This window comes from Chrysochloris asiatica, unplaced genomic scaffold (assembly GCF_000296735.1).
Source record: "Chrysochloris asiatica unplaced genomic scaffold, ChrAsi1.0 scaffold00114, whole genome shotgun sequence".
NCBI classification, from domain to species: domain Eukaryota; kingdom Metazoa; phylum Chordata; class Mammalia; order Afrosoricida; family Chrysochloridae; genus Chrysochloris; species Chrysochloris asiatica.
The window spans coordinates 5,572,981-5,580,458 of record NW_006408632.1 but is presented as its reverse complement, the minus strand read 5'-3'; positions in this window follow the sequence as shown (position 1 = coordinate 5,580,458).

Here is a 7,478-nt window from a genome sequence, read left to right as displayed (position 1 = left end):
CTGTCAGATCATCACTGGAATGCTAACCACAAGGTTGGTGGTTCAAAACCCATAGCTGCTCCTCAGAAACGCTATACAGGTTCAGAACCATGAGTGAGAACCAACTCAATGACACTTAACAACAGCAACACTGCAGGCATATAAAAAGATATGCCAGTCAACTTAGCCATAGGGCCATCATGAGAAGTGGAATTGGAACAATACCAAGAGATGGGGTCATGGAGGGTTATGAATGTTCACCTTCTTTACGGTGTTTTACTTCAATAATGCAGCTTTATGAAGTGTTACACTTATGAACTTGATAGTGTGTATTACTATTGTCATTCAATTTACAGATCACTGCATATATAAGTATTATGGTTTTATTGACGTTTATAAAATATTAGATAACAGATTTGATGATTTCTAATATCAAGGACCATGACTTTACATGTTTTTAAACTCCTAAACAGAGCTCAGAGACTGGCATATAGTGGGTGTCAGAGAGTTCTTACTACTTTTACTGTAAAATGGTATCTAGATTCCATGAGGATGAGCAGTTCCCCCAGGGGTATTGAACAACTCTACACACCCTTGCTGAGTGTGCCAAACTGCAAACTTATCTCATTTTTCTTCTGATGCTGATCAGTTCTGTTCAAGTCATGTAGGAAAATGCATTACATCTAGGAGACCACAATGTGACTACTGTACAGTTCCCAGAGAAAGAGGACTGACTTGTTTGCTGCAAGTGTCAAAAAGTGCTGAGTTCTTGGTTGTTTTTCTCAGCTGCAACACAGTGCCCATGGGAAATGGTGGATCAGAGGAATCATGTGGTACCATGACAACTCAACTACTGTTTGCAGTGTTGTGAGTAATAACCCTTCTCTCTTTGTTGCAGTCAGGGTTGGCTGTTTCTACTTTTGGCATCTATGGAGTGGTGGTGGTGGTGGTTGTGTGCTGTGGAGTAAATTCCTTCTCATAGACGCTGTATAGGTTTTCTGAGGCTATAAATCTTTATGGGAGCAGAAAGCTTCTTTCTCCTCTGGAATGACTGGTAGTTTTGAACTGCTGACCTTGAGGTTAGCAGCCTGACCCATAACAACTACACTGCCAGAGCTTCTTATGGAGTGGTAGTTGGTGTGTTCCTTGCCATTCTCCATGAGGCTGATTGTTCTTTGACAGAAATTCCAAAGTTTAGGTAAAAAGCTAAAGGATGATGGGAGTGGTGGCTATTTTCAATGGTATCATGATAGTTTAAGTAGCTCTTAAGTTCAATTGGGAATGTCATTAAACAAAAAGATGTCTTTTCTAATTGTGTTATTTCCCGTTTGATCCTAAAAACATTGCAATAACTATAATGTAAATATGTAGCATCTGCTACTAAATCTTACTTTCTCTCATCTTTATGATTCAAAGATATTGTCATTGATTGGTTGTAAAAAGAATGTATGAAAAATCTTGATTAAATACAGTCAATATATCAATACTTAGAGTCTTGTTAACAGAACTGATGTTTGAAAATGTGATGAAATGGAATAAATGTCATAGAAATTCAGATAATGTTGGAGATTCTCAAACTTCAGTTAGTATATTAGTCTTCTCTAATCCATAAAAAGCATGCAGCATATGATCATGTGTCAAATTAAAAAAATTACTATTTATGTGCATAAGTTCGCATAAGTTGTCTCTTCTTTTGTATATTATATAATGATGTTAAAATGTGAGGTCATTTAAGGATTTTCCAAACAGGGAAAGAGAAATATTTTTTCAGTTTTTACATTAGAATACAGTTATGCTCTGGAAAAGCATCTTTGCCTAAATACATCTTGAAAATGTACTTTTGAGAGGCAACGAGTAGCACACACATTATGATTTCTTTTAAGTTATCTTGTAAAATAGACTACAGACACATGAGCTGAACTTTAATAAAGTGCTAATTAGTAGTGTATGCCACATGTTGCATGGTGGCTGTATAAAATATACAAAACTCTCAGCAACAGACAACTGCTGTGCAGCTTTGTAGACAAACTGTGGCAGCTAGGTATTTATTCTTTTATGGCATGAAACTAAAACTTCTATTACTCACTTTGAGATTATTCAAACTGATTTTGCAGATGAGAAAATTAAGGGTTAGCAAGGCTAAGGACTTGTTCATTCATGTGACAAACTGGTCACTTTCCTGGTGAGTTTGTGCTATAACCCTGTTCTATGCTGCCTCACCCTCCCTGGACCGTTTGATTGAACTTTTGTAGTATCAGGGTTTAGAAATAAAGAGAAATTCACATGGGTAAATAGTCCTTTTGTTTGCTAGTTGTGCCAATAAAATTTTACAGAACATAAATGAAAATGAGGCATAGGGACTTCATGTATTCATCATGTGCCTGACATAAGAAATTTTTTTAAAAAATTAAATGTATATAACATATATCAGAAGTGGAGGTTGAGAAGAGAGAATTTAGGTAGAGTTGATGGTCAGAAAGGGAAGAAAGGTGAAGAGTGGCCATGCCAGGCTCCAAGAGAAAGGATCACTAGCTCTCTTTGGTTGTTTGCTGATGTTAAGAAGGAAAATATTAACCAATCAAAGGCTTCCTCTCCTTGTCTATAGAAGAGGGCTGGGTGGTTAGTCTCTGAGATCCTTTCAGTTTGACTATTCAAGAACTGAGCATTTACTTAGCCTTTTGGAAGTGTTATTGGAAAATAGGCATGCAATTCCTGATTGAGTTTCTTCCACTCTGTCTAAAAGCAATGACAAAACATTGATCGATTTATTATCTATCAAAGGAATGATAGGTTTGTTGTTGTAGTATACTGTCGAATCTATCCCAACTCATAGTAATACTAGGTTGTTCAGTGACTTTGCGTCAGTTCTGACTCAGAACGACCCTGTATAGGGTTTCAGAGTAGAAGCTGGTGGATTTGAACCACTTACCTTGTGGTTAGCAGTCCAGTACATATCCTACAGCACCACATGAATATTATAGAAAAAATTAGAATTGCCCCACATGGTTTTCTAGGGTGTAATCTTTCTATGATTGGTACATCCATTGGTTTGAAATTATAATCAATTCCTTATCAACCAGATTGTTTTAGGCCAGGTTTTCTAGAGAAGCAAAACCAGTGTAATATATACATGTATATACATATATACAGAGAAGTTTATTATCAAGGAAAGAGCTTAAAATTGCACAGTCCCAGGTCCCCGTGGGAAGAGAGAAAGAGAATCCCTTCCATGTGTCCATTATATTGGGAGCAGGCCACACCCCCAAGGAAGCATCTCTTCAACTGGCTGCACATAGCCACTCATCACTATGCCTACATTAGATTTCATCACCATGGGAATAAGCACATCTCAATTGCGAAACTTTTGGAAGACCTGGCCTAGAAGAGTTGACACAGAACCCTAACTATTCTAGTCCAACCTTGTTAAGTTGAAACCTATAAACTATATGCATAACCTCTAAATAAAGAAAATTATAAAGTCATATTTGTGCTTAACATGATATGACCACAACACGTACAACTGAAAATGCACTGACCGCATTTTCATCTTAAATGTCACAAAAAAAACCCAGCAAAGCAAAATATCTGATGCATACATACCAAAAAAAAAAAAAAAAATTCATTTAAATATCCAAAGTACATATTCTGCAAGCCAGTCTCCTGTAGGCACATAGCCATAGGTAGTCCATAGACCTAGAGTCCATAGTTGCTCTGTCTTTCCATGACACCACTTAAGTCTTTGCTGTAGCTGCTTTTCCTTGCAGAGATCCCAAGCTCCAATCACGGTCTTCTTTAATGATGGTCCTGGGATCATCTGTTCCTGAAAGGAAAGATAACTATACCCTCTTTTAGTTATACGTACTTTACAAAAACAATTTTGAGAATCACAATTAATCACACTAATAATTGCTCACAATTGAAATCATAAAATCCTATCAGCATTGTCCCCTACCCCCTTTTCACCAGACCCATCGGGAAAACGGAAAACTAGTCAGTGGGGATTCTAAAGTATTCCCTTCATTCTGAAACTAAGCACATCCATGGATGTTTGTAAGCCAGTCACTTCGCCTTCTGTTTGTTTAACTTGCAGTCCTAGAAAGGGGCTTTCTCTGATAGGCTGACTTTCCTTGCCTTGATGCCTCTGAAACTCAAAATGCCAAACTGCTTTTTTTCTCTATGAGACTCTCCTGTTCTCCCAGCAATTTTGGGTTGGTCTGCATGTCTTTTCAAATGCAAACGTTCCAACTCTGAAAGTTCTGGGTAGGACTCAGGATTCTACCTGAGGCCCCATACTCTATAAACTTTAAATCAAGAAGCCTATTTTTTTCTTGGAAAATTCTAACTCCCTTTTAGCAAATCCAATCAAGCATAGGCTGAAGGTAGGCTCACAAGCTCTTTGTAATCATAATTCCCAGTATTCCTATCACACATGTGTGTTTACTTTACAATAATAGGCAGGAGAAACCAATATCCAAAAAGCAGTCAAACACATAAATCATTTAAAAACACTCAAGTTCAATCTTTTCTTCTAACTTAGACTAATCCCTTTCATATGCATAGGACATAGGCCTTGGGCCTCTGTCAGGGTGGGTTCCAGTAGGTCCAGGCCCCTGATTAACTATCCTGTTTAAGCAACATGACATCAGCTTTAGGCAATTCTAGAAGCTGCCACACTCCAACTCCATTGATGAAATATTTTATCTTGTGCCTTTTTGTTCTTTTTCCCTTAAAACCATGCAAAATTTCATAGGTCTCATTGCAATGATTCCTGCTCACAGTTCCAGCTGCTTAAACCAAGTGGGGACCATGTCTGCCTTCCTCTGACTCCAAAAGAGGGGAAGAGGACCAAACTCAAAATCAACCAAGGTCAATTCCTGAGAAGTGGAGGTTAGATATGCCTTCATCCTGTATCAGTGCCTTTAAATTTACCCAGACTTGAGAACTAATTTCGAAAACTCATCCTTTTTCTTTTGTTTCTTTAGAACCCCACACTCTTGGTACCACATATCTTAGGCTCGTTTTCCTAGAAACATATATATGTTTATATGGTGTGGTGCTGTGGGCTAAGCATTGGACTGTAAGGTCGGTTTGAACCTCAAGGTCAGCAGTTCAAACTCACCAGCTGCTCCTTAGATACCTATACAAGGTCACTGTGAGTTGGAACCAACTTGATGGCACTTAACAACAACTTTGTTGCCAAGGAAATAGACTGTGTTTCTTGGAGTTCTGGTGTGGCCACAAAATAAGTCCTCCACCTCAAAGTCAATTTGAACTGCGTCAGTGGTTCAAACTCACAAACTACTCCTTGGAAACCCTATCTAGGGTCATTATGAATCAGAACTGACTCGATCGCACTTAGCAACAAAAATAGAAAGAAGTTTATTATCAAGGGAAGATCTTAGAATTGCAGAGTCCCAGAGCCCCAGCAGAAGCAAGCGACAATCCCTTTCAAGGGTCCATTATATTGGGAGCAGGCCACACCCTCAAGGACACATCCCTTTAATTGATTGGTTGCTCATAGCCACTCACCAGAGTTAACCATGCCTGCATTAGGTTTAATCACCATGGGTGGTTATGCACATCCCAACTGCTAAACCTCTGAAAATCCTGGCCTAGTACAGTTGGCACAGAACCCTAACTATTACACAGAATAGTGGAGAAGTGGTGCAGAAGGGAGATGGAACAATCACCTCAAATCAAACCACTAATGTCCAGCCAAGTCTGACTTACAGAGTAGAACTGCCTTATAAGGTTTCCAAGACTGTAAACCTTTATGGAAGTGAACTGTCAAATCTTTCTTCTGCAGAGTAGCTTGTGGGTTTAAAATGACCACCTTTAAGTTGCTTTAAACACTGCACCACCAAGGATCTTTAGAGAGAGCACAGATGACTGCAAATCAAGGCTTTCAACTCCAACTTAATGGGAAGTGTAACACAGCCTGGTTTTTAAAAACATGCTGTCAATCTTGTGTTCAAATTCTACGTGTTTACTTCCTGCCTATGTGACTCCCTGGAAAGGCCTACAAGACTTTCATGACCCTTGGCTAAGTCTATGATTTAATTTACTCCGTCGTTCCCCTTTCTCATTTTGGCCCAACTGCAAAGTCCTTGCTTTTCTGTGTCAGTTCAAGCAGGCTATCACCACAAAACCTTTGCATATGGTATCTTTGCCTAGACAGCACTGCCTCCAGATTTCTGAATGGGACATAGTAACTTTCTTTCAGGATTTCCTCAAATGCCATCATTTTAGAGAAACCTTTTCTGGCTATCCCAGCAATGATACCAACCCAATTTTCTATATCTTTCCCTACTTAGTGTTTCTTTATTGTTGCTACTTGAGGCTTGAAGCATTTGCTGATGAAGATCAAAGACTATACCATTGATTATACTTCAACGTAAAGGAAACAAAACTCCTCACAGCTTGACCAATAAGCAACATCATGATAAATAGAAAAGAGATTGAAGTTGTGAAGGATTTCATTTGACTTGGATCTGTAATCAATGCTCATGGAATTAGCAATCAAGATGTCAACTGTATGCCTTTGGACAAAGGAACTGCAAAAGACCTCATTAAAGTATTAAGGTACAAAGATATCACTTGGAGGACTAAGGTAAGCCAGACACAAGCCACAGTATTTTCAATTGCTTCATCTGCATGTGTAAACTGAACAATGGATAAGGAAAACTGAAGAACTGGTGCATTTGAATTATGGTGTTGTTGAAGAATATTGAATATACCTTGGACAACTAGAACAATGAACTTGGAAGAACAGTCATAATTCTCCTTAGAAGGAAGGATGGCTTCATACAGTACAGTCAGAATAAGGACTATTCTGTACAGTTATTTTGTACTTTGAAGAATTACAGTCAGAATTCTCCTTAGATGTAAGAATGGCAAGATTTTGTCACCCATATTTTGGACATGTTATCAGGAGGGATCAGTCTCTGGAGAGGACATTATGTTAGGTAAAGTAGAGGGTCAGCCAAAAAGAGGAAGACCCTCGATGAGATGGATTGACATAATGGCTACAACAATGAGTTCAAACATGGCAACAATTGTGAGGATGGTCCTGGACCAGTCATGTTTCGTTACGTTGTGCATAGGGTCATTCTGAATTGGAACCAATGTGACAGCATACAAACTGAGATGGTTTTGTTTTATATAGTTTTCTTGTTTGTCTTTTCCAACCCACACTGGTAAGTAAACTCATTGATGCAGACCCTATTTCTGTCTTATTCACTGCTCCATTGTAAGAGTCTAAAAAAGTACCTGGTACATAGTTACTGCATTTGTTGTTGTTGTTAAATACTGTTGAGTCAGTTCTCACTCATAGTGGCCCGTGTAGGGTTTGTAAGGAATGGCTAGTGAGTTTGAACCACTGATTGTGCAGTTCAAACGGACATTGTGATCCAGTACTTATCTTACAGTGCCACACCAGGACTCCAGTTAATGAATGAACTTATTTATTCATTCACTAAATGCATATTGTTGTTATTGTT